Below are 16,593 nucleotides of genomic sequence, written 5' to 3'. Positions count from 1 at the left end.
TGATTTTTGGGTAACTATTATTTTACCCAATAAAAAGCATACAATGTTATATTTTGTTATTTCCTTCCAAATCATTTCACTATTCATACGTGCATCTATATGGCATAATTGCAGAGTTAACTTATGGTCGAGAAGGGGACGGAGGAGGCGGCCAAGAAGAACCTCATGAAAGAGTGCAAGAGTTTATTGAATAACATGAGGCATGAGCTGCGTGTTCAGGCCGTTCGAGATTGGTACGCCAAGCAAGGGGAGCCGAAGACGAAGGCTGAATGTCGAAAGATTTACCTTGATAAGACCGAGTACATGGGGGTACGTACATTCCTTAGTTATATTCTATATTAGTTTTGTTAGGGTTAGTTAGGTCTATTTAGTTATAATACTTAGTTTCATTCTTCATTAACTTACATTCATAGGTGCCCTTAGATGGTTGGCTGATAAGATGGATTGTTGGGAGAAGATAGTGGAAAGGTGGTGCACACAGGCTTGGTTGAGAACCCACACTGTGGCCAACGACCGTCATGCCCAATTGGTTGGTGTGCCACACCACCAAGGCAATGCTAACATCAAGCAATACGCCAAAAAATTGGTATGTGTGCCTTGTTTTGTTTCATCAATAATTCATTCATTCATGATTTTTGTTTTAGTAATTCTTTGTCTTTTCTTGTAGGCCAAACACAAGACAGCGAAGGCATGTTCTGAGGGGGACGGGTCGTTGGCGTACACAAGCATGCCTGCCTACAACAAGATGACATCTTATTCTGAAGTGGTCAAACAGCTGCGCGGGCCTGACTTTGACCCGAGCCAGAATCCTACCGATTCGGAGGCGTTGATGATCTCTGGTGGCGGTAAGAGTCATGGCACGCTGGCCACGTGTGATGGCTTCGTCCCTATCACTAAGAGTCTATCTCAGATCAAGGCAAGGCAAATGAGCTCTGCTCCTGTAATACGGCAACGCGCGAGGCCAGTTGATCTTGCCATCGAGGTTCGTTTTCTTCATTATTTCTTTCATTCATTTGTCCCTGGATGGATGATGAAAATTCCATTTGAGGAGTGGTTGCAGGACACACTTGAGAAGGAGAGGGAGACCACCAGGCTCTTGTTGGAGGAGAGGGACCGAAATACACAGAGGTTGCTTGAGGAGGAGTGGGCATGCAATAATGCCCATGCGAAGGCCATGCACGACTTCGTTGCGGTAAGTCAGTTGTGTGAGAAGCAAGGCTATGTGTGAGAAGCAACAAGGCTATTTCTTGGACTCCTCGAAAACTAATTTGCAGGCTATGTGTGAGAAGCAAGGTTTGCCACCCCCTCCGTCGATGCCTTCTCCGGTGGGAACAGTGAGTTCCCTTTTAATGACCAACCTTGCACGGTCTTATACCATTGTCTGTCGCCGTGCTAACAACATATTTTAATTCTTGCCTTGTTGCAGCATCATTCCAGAGTTGAATCCCACGATCCCGTTACTTCTCCTGGTGAGAGCCCTAGCAACCCAGCGACCAACCGAGATGGTGCTTCTCCTCAGTGACTTGGCCTTCGGTAAGTTATTCCTCTCCTTCTTATTCTTCTTATCTTTTAGCTCAACTTAGATTATTGCATGCTTTACTTAGCTTAGTAAATTCTAGTTAGGAAAATAATTGCATAATTAGCTTACTTACCTAAAAAATTACATAATTAGCTTACTTACCTCAAAAATGACATAATTACTTGATAACACAAAAAATAGCATAATTAGTTTGTATTAGAGCTCAAAAATGACATAATTAGTTCAGAAAGTTTAAAAATAAACGAGAAGAGAAGAACAAAGAACAGATGAAGAAATAAGAGAAGAAGAAAGAGGAGAAAAAGATAGAATAAGAAGAACAAATCTTCTCATTCTTCTTTTTTATCTTCTTTCTTTTTCTCCATCTTCTTCTTCTTCTTCTTCTTGCTCTTCTTCTTCTTCTTCCACTTCTTCTTCTAATTGCTTAACTTAATTTATATCACTTCTTTCTTATTGTATTCTTCTAATTGCTTATCGCTAGATTCTTCTTCTTCTTCTCATTATGCAGATTTTGATAAAGCAGCATGGCATATGGATGGATGCTCCAGGGATTGTACTCATGTAGTCTTAGATGAACTTGGTGATGCACTTGTATTTGCGGATGCACTTGTGATGCTTTGTAATACTTTATGATCTTGTTTGCACTTTAATTACATATATTGGTGTTGTTTGCACTTTGTGATGCACTTATGGTGCTGTTTAGGGCCTGGACAAATATATATATATTGTTGTTTGTATCTATGTTTTGCAAATGCAGGGAATTAACAGAAAACAAATATAAAAAAAGCAGAGAGGGTCTTTGCCGTCAGCTTACTGATGGCAAAGCCTATGCCGTCGGTGGGCTGACAGCACAGGAGGACACGTGTTGACAGCCTGTGTAACCTGGCAACTGTGAGAATACCAATTTTTCCCAGGTTTTCGGCTTTGTCGTCAGGTGTATGACGGTTGACGGCAAATAGGGGACCCACATGTCAGTGCTGCCACAATCCGTGACACATATAGCCCACCAGAAGTACACTTCTCCGTCAGCCCGCGTCCAACTGACGGGAAAGCCTGCCGTTAACCCTCTAACGGGGCTCGGCTTGCGCCGTTGCCGTGATTGCTCTGTGTCGTGACCCCCGTGCCACAAAGCTGATGACAAAGGCTTTGTCGTCGGTCGATTTTCAGCTGACGGCAAAGAAGGTGATTGCCAAGAAAATCGTGGCCGTCTTCTTTGTCTACGACACCCTGACGGCAAAGCCTTTTCCATCGGTTAAACATGCCTTTGCCGTCAGCTCTGGCTGACGGCAAACTAGCAGAATCCAGTAGTGAAGATTGATCATTTGGCTTGAAATCAATGAATCTTCCCACATGATAGCTCATTTCTAAGAACAATTTTTTAAATAATCGCCATATTACAAGATTATTATTTTACGTGGTAACTTTGTCACATATAATGACACAATGCGATGGTTTTCCATTTTTTTTTTGAATTTTTCATGGGCATTTCAAAATGCCATCAAAACAGCGGGTATGTCCGTTCCTACCTAGTGGTTGAATCATGGAAATCTTTTGGTGTTTCTATGATTAAATAGATACTTGTGTACCCAAAAAATATTTTTGGGAAAAATAAAGAGCAAACTATGAGGCAGGTGCAGTTCAAATTTGACCCGGTTCCAACTAATTCAATGAAAATTTGTCTTTTTCACGAGAGGTGGATCAAAGCTTTTGACACCCAACCATTTGGTGAATTGTACATTAAATGTGGCCTAGTATTTTAGAAAATTGGTTTGGTCCAATTTTGCAACAAATATATGGTAGGTCCTTCACAAAAAAACTCATTTTGGGTAGTCAAAAAATGGAAGATGAATTTTCCGTCCAAAGAAAATGAAACCTTCCTTTGGCAACTTCATTTTGGGTAATATAATGACACAATGCAAAGGTTTTCTAATTTTTTGAATTATTTTTGAATTTTTCATGCCCATTTCAAAATGCAGTCAAAACGAAGGGCATGACCATTTCTAGCTAGTGGTTGAATCTTGGAAATTTTTTGGTGTTTCTCTACTTGAATAGGTACTTATGTTTCTAGAAATGACTTTTTGAAAAAATAAAGAGCAATCTAGAAGGCAACCACAGTTCAAATTTGACCCGCTTCCAACTGAATTAGCGGAAATTTGTCTTTTTCACGAGAGGTGGATCAAAAACTTTTGACACACAACCATTTGGTTAATTGTACATTAAATATGGTCCAATATTTAATAAAAATTATTTGGTTTTGTGTTGGAGCTCACGTGAATGGAGCTTTGTCAGGCGTCGTGCTGCTGCGTTGGAGCTCTTGGCGTGCCGTTGAGAGCTGCAACGGAGGTTCATGGGGATGTCATCGGTGCTGCGTTGAAGCTTTTTCACGCTCGATGCTATCGTGACATATTGGTGTGATCAAACGATCACCAATGTGCACATCGGGCGGCTGCTAGGTGGATGATTTCATGACAAAATCATCTGGCTGACTGGTAGCACGTATTGTTAATCCATTACGACCAATTTAGATGGTCATAATGTCATCATAGCCTGTACTTTGTTCTGATTGGTCTATGGACATGTCACGTGGATCAAGCATCAGAGACCGTCGGATACTTCCAAACCCAACGGCCCACACCCCCTGACCCTCTCACCCACCCTCTGCGAGCTCCTCTGTCTCCCCCGCAGCAAACTCTAGCCACTCTCCCCCCACACTCCACTCCTCCTCCCTTCCAGACCCCAACCGCCACCTCCCCCCTTCCAAATCACCGCCGCCACCTCCCTCTGGCGGATGTCCCCACCATCCATGTCTCCCCCACGCCATCCTCCTCTCTCCCATACCTTTCCCTCACCGTGAGCCCTCCTCCGCCACCCACCACCGACCTAGCGCCCGTACCACTCACACCCCGCCGACGGCCAAGGCCTCTGCCATCGCTCCGACAGCCTCCACCTCCACCCTATCCCCTCCCCTCCCCTCCTCTCAGCAGAAGATAAGGGCTAGGGACATCAAGTGCGAACGCCATGGCACACCCAGATCCGCAACGATCGCGCAGGGTTTCTTCGACCTAGGCCTCGATGCAGGTCGCCATGGCCTGCTCTGTGCCAACCATCTCTTCCTCACCCTATCTCACCTCACCTCACCTCATGCGGTGTCTAGATCGATCTCTGCCTGGCTGCATCTGCTCGGTCATTTCTCACACCATGGAGCTTCCTAGCCCAGCACCAGCAGGAAGGGGAAGACACACCAGGCCGCCGTGGAGCGAGGTGACGGACTCGACGGAGATGGCTGATGTGGCCGCTGCTCCTCTTTCTTCTCTGCTCCCGGGTACATGCAAGTGTTCTGAACGATGAAACCTGCCACTTCATTCTGTACACAAATGAAACATCATCTCCTACACAAGCATCCCGTGGATGGCTGAGTCTAGATTATGTGTGGCTAGGTCTTCAGTGTACTAACCAATCCTCTTTTCAGGTCATCAATTTGGAGCTGTCTATTTACTGTTAGTTCGTTCAGCAACCCGACCTCCATGGCTCCACACACGGTTGACTGGCCGAGCTCTGAGCTGGCATGGCTCATTCCCTATTCACTCTTCATCCTTGTTACCCTAGCTGACAACCACAACCATTAAACTAAATTTAAACTAAATTTCTACTGTGTGCTTGCAGTAACACAAAGATGTGCACATGCTATTATTGACGAAGAGCTCTGATTCTAAATGAAGATGAGGTGTGTGTCTCTTCTCTCGTGCCTAATTTAGCCTGTGAGTATATAGAAGCAAGATTAATGCAATGAAGGCAAGGGAAAGGGGTCAAACTGTCTCCAAACTATTGATGAATTAAGAAATTCCATATGGTTTGGGTTTCTAAATTAAGTATATCCTATTCATTTAAATTCAGATTACCACTGCATCTAAAATAACGTGTTGTGCGTAGTGTCAAAATATTCATGTGATCTCAAACCTGTGGCCAAACTGTTGTACATTATGTTTTCAGTAAGGAGCTCAAGTTCTTAACACAAACTTGTTAAGTTTTGAACAATAACTTTAATTTATGTTCATGCAGGAAATGGATTGTTTCCTTTGAAATTCCTACGTTGGAAACAGTCCCGTACTCCACTCAGGTAATTGTATAATCTATCCCACTTCTAGGTTTCCAGAACTCGAATCTTTCGTTCGGAGAGTTTGAAGTTGTTGGTGTCTTCTCAACCATTGAACGCTTTTAGTCATCCTCTTTGCTGCAGTAAAAATGCTAAGAACAACTCTTGTCTAGTCTCCAGGATAATAAATCATGTTCTTCCATGTTTCCAAAAATACTTGTGCTCCATGTTTCCAGAAAATAGTAGCATCACACATGTCAAAAAATACTGGAATAAATTAGAAGTGGAGCATTGCTTGATTTATATAGTTGATGACCACAACTCGTTCAAGAGCTCTTTAGTCCTTCGAAAACAAGATCTTGATGTCCCCCTTACAGAAAAATGTTCATATCTGTTCCTGCATGATGCGTGTATGCATGTTGGATGGTCTACTTCTACTGTACTAGCTAGCTAGTAAGCAATGTTTGGTTAGTGCTCTCCTACTTGGCTGGCTAAACATATCCGATTGTTTGATTTGGCTTGAAAGTTACATATTTTGATTTGAACTTGGCCTATGTTTATGCACAATTTCTGTTAATTATCTTGAATGGTGTGGTACCGTGTCTATGTGCGCAAAACTTCCTCTCACAAAAAAAACTAAGTAATTGTCTATAGCATGTTTGTTAGCTTTCTTATTTAAGAAATCTCTTGTCTCAAATCTTTTGATTTCTAAAATGTTTTATATTTATTTCCTTTTGATTGATTCATGTGCAGTGTAATGTTCTTGTAGGATGACAAGCTGTCGCATCTCGAGCATGTATCATGGGAGAGTGGAATGAAGTCCATTGTACTGTTGGGACTGTAGTAACAAAATGTATTCATGAGATCACTTATTGTGTTATGTAAACCGAGGAGATGTATTATGGGATGTTATATGATGGATCATTTTAATTCGACTTGGAGTTTTCTTGATTTGAATATGAAATATTGTTGGATTTAATATTGGACAAATAATTGGGTTGAAAAGGCCCAACAAATAAAATGAAAACAAGTTCTTGAACAAAAAATAAATCTAATAAGGCCAAGGCCCAAATAAGTGGATGATGCAAAGAAAATAAAGAAGCCCGAATTATTGGGCCACGCCCATGCAGCTAAGTAAAATAAAGAGAAAAAACATTAAATGGGCTGAATTATTGGGCTTTGCCCATATAGATGGCTGGAATGGACCGGGATGATTCTAATTTACGACCTTTTCATTTGTATCCGACGTCGTGTGGGCAAACTTCTAACGACCAAAACGATTGGTCGTTAAACCTACGACCTTTGTTTTGGTCGATAAAATTCTACGACCATTCCAGCCGGAAGGCAGTTATAGTTCATTAGAGACCGTCAGCTTTTTACCTTCTGTTTTTGGTCATAAAAAGGACGCAAATGAAAATCAACGACCATTCGCTTACCAATATTGAAGGTCGCAAGTTAGCATATTTCTTGTAGTGAACCCACAATTCGTCGAATCCCAACAAACACACCGCACAAAAGGATTACATTGGATAGGTCAAAGAAAATATGCAATGATCCTTGTATTGAAGATCAACAAAGAGAGATAGAGAGAGATAGCGATGTCGGTACTAACAACCCGTAGGTCTGAGATGAACTATTTACACATCACCTTGGGAGCAGCAAGGATGATGTAGATTCCCTTTGTGATCGTTCCCCCCTCCGACAGGGCACCGGCACATGGCTCTAGATGGGCACACGACGGAATAGACACTTGCGGCGGAGAAAAAAGTTTTTCGTGAGCCTCTCTAGGATTTTTGGTATATATGTGCATTTATAGGCCAAAGAGGGGCACCGGGAGGGAACCGAGGGGAGCATGACCTATCAGGGGCGCGACCTACCCGTCTAGCATGCACTGTTGGGTCGTGCCTCCCTCGTGAGGCCTCTAGTCTCCTCCCGTAGCTTCGAGGTCTTTTTTGGTCCAAAAAAGCATGTAAAATTTTCATGGCAATTGGACTTCGTTTCGTACTGTAAATCTAAAAAGCAAAAAACATGCACGAAATAACAAATAACACTTGGCACTGGGTTAATAGGTTGTGCTAAAAAATAATATTAATTGGTAAATAAACACCCAAAAAGCATCCTACTATGATAATATAATAGCATGGAATAATAAAAAATTAAAAATACGTTGGAGACGTATCAGCATTGCGAAGCTTAATTCAGGCTCGTCTTCGAGTAGGTAAATGATAATAACATAATTTTTTATGTGACATGCTCCTCCCCAACATGTAATTTGTTGCAGGTTTGATCACTCAGAAATGATGAATTAGTAAAAATCACCATAGTAATACTTATATACATAAGGAATGTAATCATCAAGTTTCAAAGCATATGATCCTTACAGAATCTTCACCCCCTATCCATTTTATCATATAAATATAGCATGGCTTCATCCTCACCACATAAATAAAAATATAAAGCACGATAGTATCAAGCCAGGCAATTGGATTATACTTTTTAATTTTCTTGAACTTTTTATTATTTGCGTAACATATGAGCATGAATCATAGATATATCTTAAAGGTGGAATAGAATATGGTGGTACGTTTCAAAGGGGTGAAATTCGAGAAGAAAGTCTCGCATCAACTAGGCATATCAATGGGCTATGCATATGCCCATCAATAGATATAAATGTGAATAGTAGGGATTGCCATGCAATGGATGCACTGGAGCTATAAATGTTCGAAAGCTCAATGGAAGCTAAGTGTGTGTGCATCTAACTTGCTTGCTCATGAAGACCTCGGGCATTTGACGAAGCCCGTCAACGGAATATAAAATCCAAGTTTAATAAGAAAAAAAATCCGACTAGCATATGGAAGTGACAAAACAAGAGATTCTCTATATGAATAACATGGTCACACTTTGAGGCACGAGTGTGGAATTATAGGTAGTAGAACTATCTCTTCTCTCTGTTCTCTCATTTTTTCATTTTTTCTATTTCCTTTTTATTTTTTTATTATTTTTTTCTCTTACTTTGAGGCACGAGTGTGAAATTCCAAGTACATTAGAATGACCCCAAAAATATGGTAATCATAGGAGCGGACCTCTCCGATGAGCAAGAGGCCGAGCTCCTCTAGTTCCATAGGGATAAATGGAAAATTTTCCCGTGGAAACCCATGGACATACCTGGAGTCCTTGAAAGGACATGAGTGTGGTCCAAGAATCCCTCTATCACTTTGTCACAGAAACGAAAGAAGACATGAAAAAATAAATATACCGGCTCCTAGTTATTTGGTTCATCACGGAGGGTGCACACCCTGAGTGTATCGCCAACCCTTGTGAGCGCTCGTCTCCTCGCCATGTCAGACTTTGATTAGTTGTTTGTCATTGAAACCGATGTGTTCAACACCTACGTGGGTGTTGTGCTGGCCTAGGAAGGACACCCATCCGCATGCTTCAGCAAAGCGCTAAGGTTGTGCAATCAGAATATATCTACATACGAGGAGTTATTTCCATAATTATGGGGCTTTCGGCAAGTAGTGCGCATACCTGTAGGGTGGCCCCTTCACTATCTTCACGGATCACAAGAGCCCCTACAACCTCGGGGATCATTGATTGAGAAAGGATCTGAAGCGCAAGGTAATGGATAAGCTTGTTGTCCTACAATTCAAGTTACATAACTGCTCAGGCATCGACAGTGGTGCGACGAACATGCTCTCACAGGTGGGCTTGGGCATGAATCTCTCTGCACTCTCTCTTCTAGTCGGCTTAGGTATGTGACGTATCTAATTCATATGCCATCGGCGCGAATGCTCAAGAGACCCTCTTTAACTCGTCATCACTAGCCCCAACTAGGACGTCTACAATCTATATAGAGGGCTTATTTAGCCCCAACTAGGACGTCTACAATCTATATAGTGCGACAACACTATGCCCACATAAAACTTATCTCGGACGTCCATGATAGTCCATTAGTGTCCATTCTGACAACATGAACACCTACCATTGCCTGAAGAAGTTTCCCTTCACGACGAGCATGAAGACGGACGTGCACAACTAAATTAAGAAGTGATTGGTCTTCCAACATGCCAAGCACGAGCACCGCTGCCCGGTCAGCATGCTCGCTCCTCTGCCCATGCCCATCGTGCCCAGGTAGGACCTTATGATGCATTTTGTGAAAGGCATGCCCAAGTGATAAGGATTCTATGTAGTCCTAGTCATGCTGGATTGACAGAAAAAAGTTCACACATTCATCCCCATTGTGCCACCCCTTCACCTCAATGTAGGTCGGAATGGTTTACTGGTACAACATGGTCAAGCTCCACGATCAGGCCATTCCATCATCTCAAACAATGGCAGCATCTTCGACAACACGATCTGGCACAAGCTGTTCACCAACATAGGCACCAAGCTACCCTACTCGACGGCCTACCACTCCAGATAGGCGGTCAGAGCGAGCGGGTTAACTAGTGGTTAGAGATGTGACTCCGGCGAGTGGTTCACGACGCCCTAAGACACTAGCGGTGTTGGCTGCCCAGCGAAGAGTTTTGGGACAACATCTCATACCACTCTTCAAGGATTGTGACTAGGTCCTCCTCAAGTTGCAGCCATACGCGCACACATTGGTACCAAACCGACTATACAATAAGCTAGCATACAAGGTCTTCATGGCCTTCATGTTAGAATAGAAGATTGGACTGAGCTGTCCCTATTGCCGAACAGCCGCACCAACAATGTCTTCCATATCTCACAACTCAAGCCATTTACTCCAAACTACACGTTGGTCTTCTCTAAGCTACCACGTCTACCCACCATTCTTGGCCACTCTAACGAACCAACAAAGATCGTGGAGCACCGCATGGTTATGCGTGGCAATAGCGCTATGGTGCAGCTCAAGGTGCGGTGGCCATCCTCGATCAAGGAAGCAACTACATAGGGAGACCACACCATGCTTCTTCGCCGGTTTCCAATTGCAGCTATCACTTGTAGGAAAACCTTATAGATGGAGGATTATTAGTAGTGTGGTTAACTATAACATGTTACCCTAGTAGAAAATGGCCCATTTGTCCCGGTTTCACAGGCCCATTAGCCTTGGTTCTGGAACCGGGACTAAAGGTTCAGGATTAAAGCCCAAAACATTTTGTCCTAGTTCGCTTACCAACTGGGACAGAAGGGTCTCCACGTGGTCACTACAGGGAGCCCAGGCAGAAGGACCGTTAGTCCCGATTGGCCGCACCAACCGGGACCAAAGCGCATCCACGGGTCAGCATCTGGCAGGAGCTGGGTGTCATGGGAATGAACCTGACAGTAGAGGCATAGGGTAGGAATAGAGAGGGCATAGTCCTAGCCATGACAAGCTTGTACACAAGATGTATGAGATGATGCCCCTCTCGTGGAGGTAATAACCCTACCTCTCAGTGCTCAGGAGCTCTTGCAGTGTGGAAAGCGTGTTATAGGGGGTGCGAACCCTTGTGCGAGAGGGGAAGGGTGTCTTATATAGAGTGCGCTACCACTCATCAAGGTCCCAGCAACTTAGGGTTCGATTAGTAGGGTTTAAAGGTGTACGTTACTGATGACCCACAAGTATAGGGGATCAATAGTAGTCCTTTCGATAAGTAAGAGTGTCAAACCCAACAAGGAGCATAAGGCTCTGATAAACGGTTTTCAGCAAGGTAATAACTGCAAGCACTGAAAGTAGCGGTAACAAGTGATGGTGTAGTGAGGTGAAACGTAGCAGGTGAAAAGTAACAAGTAACAAGTAGTAGCAACGGTACATAAAATTGGCCCAATCCCTTTTGTAGCAAGGGACGAGCCTGAACAAAGTCTCATAGGAGGAAAAACGCTCCTGAGGACATGCGGGAATTTCTATCATGCTAGTTTCTTCATGTTCATATGATTCGTGTTAGTTACCTTGATAGTTTGATATGTGGGTGGACCGCCGCTTGGGTACTAACCTTACTTGGACAAGCATCCCACTTATGATTAACCCCTCTCGCAGCCATCCGCAACTATGAAAGAAGAATTAAGACAATGTCTAACCATAGCATTAAACTAGTGGATCCAAAGCAGCCCTTATGAAGCAACACATAGACTGGGGTTTAAGCTTCTGTCACTCTAGCAACCCATCATCTACATACTACTTCCCAATGCCTTCCTCTAGGCCCAAATATGGTCAAGTGTTATGTAGTCGACGTTCACATAACACCACTAGAGGAAAAGACAACATACAACATATCAAAATACAGAGCGAATACCAAATTCACATGACTATTAATAGCATGACTTATCCCATGTCCTCAGGAACAAAAGTAACAGTTAGCATAAGGGATCTGAACATAAACTCTTCCACCAAGTAATCCAACTAGCATCAACTACAAAGAGTAATCAACACTACTGGGAACCTTAGAAGTACCAACCGGAGTCGCGAGACGGAGATTGGTTACAATTGATGAACTAGGGTTTGGAGAGGAGATGGTGCTGATGAAGATGTTGATGAAGATGACTCCCCTGCGACGAGAGGAGTGTTGGTGATGACGATGGCGACAATTTCCCCCTCTGGGAGCGAAGTTTCCCGGCAGGATCGTCCTGCCGGAGCTCTAGATTGGTTTTGCTCAAGTTCCGCCTCGTGGTGGCGGAGAATCCACGAAAAAGCTCCACGCTGAATTTTTTTCCGGATGAAACCCTTCATATAGCAAAAGAGGGGGGCGAGTGGTCCACCAGGGTGCCCAAAAGCCCTGTTGCCGCGGCCACCAGGCTTGTGGGCCCCTGCCAGCTCCCCTCTGACACATCTTTCGCCCAGTAATTTTTATATATTCCCAAAATATACCACGTTGATTTTCAGGGCATTTGGAGTTGCGCAGAATAGAGGACTCAGACTTGCTCCTTTTCCAGTCCAGAATTCCAGCTGCCGGTATTCTTCCTCTTCAAATAAACCTTGCAAAATAAGAGAGAAAAGGCATAAGTATGGCACCACAAAGTATAATAACAGTCCATAAAGCGATAAATATCAACATGAAAGCATGATGCAAAATGGACGTATCAACTCCCCCAAGCTTAGACCTCGCTTGTGCTCAAACGAAAACCAAGACCAATAACATGTCCACATGTTTAGGGATGAAGGTGTCGATAAAACATAATACGAACATGAGGGCATCACGATAAGCATAGAACAAAAATACATCATAAATATTCTTATGGGAAAGTAACAATTCCTTCACAAAGCAAAGTATGAAAGAAAAACCTTACCGAGAAGTAGCCAACAACATTCCATAGTCATTGAAGCAATTGCAATTTATCATCACATCAGGAAGGGTCAAATAAGAACTTGTAAAGCAAATCCACATACTCAATCATGTCTTTTGTTTTCCACAATTGTTACAACTCACGTGGTACTCATGGTATCAAAGTTTCAGTTGAACACAGAGAAAGATAGGGGCTTATAGTTTTGCCTCCGAACCATTTACTTCAAGGGTAAAGTCAACAATAATAAAGCATTATTACTCATCTCCAAGTGATATATGAATATAAATCTTCCCCAAGCATATGAAGGTAGCCAAGATAAAAGCGAAATAAGGAATTGGTGAAGATCACCATGACTCTTTCAAGAGAAAAAGTAAAGGTACAAGATAGGCCCTTCGCAGAGGGAAGCAGAGGTTGTCATGCGCTTTTGAGGTTTGGATGCGTGTCCTCTTAGTGCGGAGGAATGACACGTCTCAAACATATCTATAATTTTTGATGGTTTCATGTTGTTATCTTGTCATCTTTTGATGTTTTATGCACCTTTTATATCTTTTTTTGGGACTAACTTATTAATTCAGTGCCAAGTGCCAGTTCCTGTTTTTTTCTGTGTTTTTGGCTCTTTTCAGATTTGATTTTGGAATGGAGTCCAAACGTAATAAAATCCCTCAAATGATTTTTTTCCAAACGGAAGAAGATCAGGGGGCCTGTAGGCCAAGCTAGGAGGGCTCCTGGGAGCCCACAAGCCCCCACTCTGCCACCAGGGGGAGGCAGCGGTGGTAGGGCTTGTGGCCTCCCTGGCCGGCCCCTGACCTAGATCCTTAGCCTATATATTACCTAAAATACAACAAAAAATAGGGGAGCCTCGCTAATACTTTTCCGCCGCCGCAAGCTTCCGTTTCCACGATATCTCATCTGGATACCCTTCCCGGCACCCTGCCGGAGGGGACTTTGGAGTTGGAGGGCTTCTTCATCATCATCATCGCCCCTCCAATGACTCATGAGTAGTTCACTTCAGACCTAAGGGTCCGTAGTTAGTAGCTAGATGGCTTCTTCTCTCTCTTGGATCTTCAATACAAAGTTCTCCATGATCTTCATGGAGATCTATCCGATGTAATCTTCTTTGGCGATGTGTTTGTCAAGATCCGATGAATTGTGGATTTGTGATCAGATTATCTATGATATATATTTGAGTCTTTGCTAATTTCTTATATGCATGATTTGATATCCTTGTAAGTCTCTCCGAGTCTTGGGTTTTGTTTGGCCAACTAGATCTATGATTCTTGCAATGGGAGAAGTGCTTGGTTTTTGGTTCTACCATGTGGTGACCTTTCCCAGTGACAGTAGGGGCAACAAGGCACACATTAAGTAGTTGCCATCAAGGGTAACAAGATGGGCTATGTCGTTGATATGAGTTTGTCCATCTACATCATGTCATCTTGCTTAAGGCGTTACTCTGTTCTTTTGAACTTAATACACTAGATGCATGCTGGATAGCGGTCGACGTGTGGAGTAATAGTAGTAGATGCATAAAGTATCGGTCTACTTGTTTTGGACGTGATGCCTATAGATATAATCATTGCCATAGATATCGTCACGACTTTGCGCGGTTCTATCAATTGCTCGACGGTAATTTGTTCACCCACCCGTCTACTTGCATTCATGAGAGAAGCCACTAGTAAACACTACGGCCCCCGGGTCTATTCACATCCATCGTTTAGACCTCCGCGTTTACTTTCCTTTGTTACTTTGTTGCTTTCAGTTCTCACTTGGCGAACAATCTATAAGGGATTGACAACCCCTTCATAGGGTTGGGAGCAAGCTTTTTGTGTTTTTGTAGGATCTTGTGATACTCCTCCACTTGATTGATACCTTGGTTCTCAAACTGAGGGAAATACTTACCACCGCTGTGCTACATCACCCTTTCTACATCATCCTCCATAGCCGTAGCCGAAGGATTCCTGGTGCCGTCGACACGACTATTCCTGTCGCCGTTGCCTGGGAAGCACAGCTGACATCAAGGAACGTCACTTTATATTGCCTCCTATGATAAAGAATTTTATTATGCAGTCTGTCGCTTTTATGTCTTCCTCATCACACGTTCGTATAAAGATTATTTTCCACACACTAATAGATCATACATATTAGAGAGCAATTTTTATTGCTTGCACCGATGACGAACTTACTTGAGGGATCTTATTCAATCCATAGGTAGGTATGGTGGACTCTCATGGTAAAACTGGGTTGAAGGTTTGTGGATGCACAAGTAGTATCCCTAATATGAGGTGGAAGCAATCGTCACATGCTAAGGGATCTCTAATCATATAACATTGTTTGGAATCAAGCAAACACAATTCATTATGTTGTCTTCCTTGTCCAACATCTACTTCTAAGCATGTAATAGTTTGGTGAGTGCTCACAATTATAGAAAGTGTCTAAGATGATATATTTATATGTGAACCTCTCTTTCCTTATTACTTCTTATTAATTGCAACAATGACTGAGGTCTATGTTGGTCCATTCTCAACAAGTTTCAATCATCACACTTGTTATATGCGAAGCTATGACTTTCTATAAGATCCTCTCATGATCTTTCATGCTATCTTTCCTTTCATACTTTTGATCACGGCACAAAAAAAAGCCCTCCACTAAGATACTCTTTATTATATAGCTCGCAAGCTCGAATACATCGGGGGAGACACAAGGCAAAAGAATCAAACTAAACACTAAAGACTTATTCCACTAAGAGAAGAAATAAAAACTGAAAAGGAAAGAACTAAAACAAAGGTAAAAGCAAAAGATATAAAGGTGATACGATACCAGGGAAACTCGCCCAAGCTTGGCAAAAGCCAAGGGGATTGCCCATACCAATGCTTAGTTGTCTTCTTTTGGTGGTTATGGTGGTGGAGTTGCAAAATGAGTTTGATCCTCCGTGTTCCAAGGAATAGGTGCTCCATCATGGCAGGATGAACGAGTCGCCGGAATCCTCAAATCTGCAGCCAACCGTATTGATTTAAATCTATACTCATACTCATAGTTTTGGTACTGCAGGTCATAGATCTGGCCTTGGAGTTGATCAATCTTGACATAGAGCCTCGGGAGGTCCTTCCCAATGTCAATGGCATCCATCTTGTGATTGTTGGTGAACTCTGTGATCATCATGTGGTTGGCATTGAGTCCATGCTCCACCATCCCTTGGCACTTGAAGACTTGTTGCTCCATTGCTTCGAGCCTCGTCTCCAAGATTCCGGTCTTCTTAGGCCCCTCAACATCACAGATGTGCAAGATCCCCTCACTCATCGTGATAGATTGAGGGTGCTGCAACACTTCCATGAGGTAGGGATTGATGACCTTCTCGAAGATCTTGTCCTTAGGAGCTTTTGGGTAAGTCATGACGTTCTAGATTTGCAGCTGAAACAGGCTCGAAACGAAAACAGAGGACAACTGCGTGATACGGAGATCAAACCCTCGGGCGTATATATAATGATTTTTTTCTGGACACGGGCTATACGGAGATTTTTTTCTGGACACGAGGAAAACTGCCAGGGGGGTGGCCGCGGCAACCAAGCTTGTGGCCGCCTCGTGCGCTCTCCGAACTGCTTTTTATTTTTCTAATTTTCCATAAATTCCAAAACAGGGAAAACTTCCTACTGGAAAGTTTTGGAGTCCAATTACTTACCGAAACACATACCTCTTTGTTTCCAGGGTCTGAAACAGGCTGATAAACATCCCTTATGTACTCCTCTTG

Source organism: Hordeum vulgare, chromosome 6H (genome assembly GCF_904849725.1).
Source record: "Hordeum vulgare subsp. vulgare chromosome 6H, MorexV3_pseudomolecules_assembly, whole genome shotgun sequence".
NCBI classification, from domain to species: Eukaryota; Viridiplantae; Streptophyta; class Magnoliopsida; order Poales; family Poaceae; genus Hordeum; species Hordeum vulgare.
Note: the sequence above shows the minus strand (reverse complement) of the source record.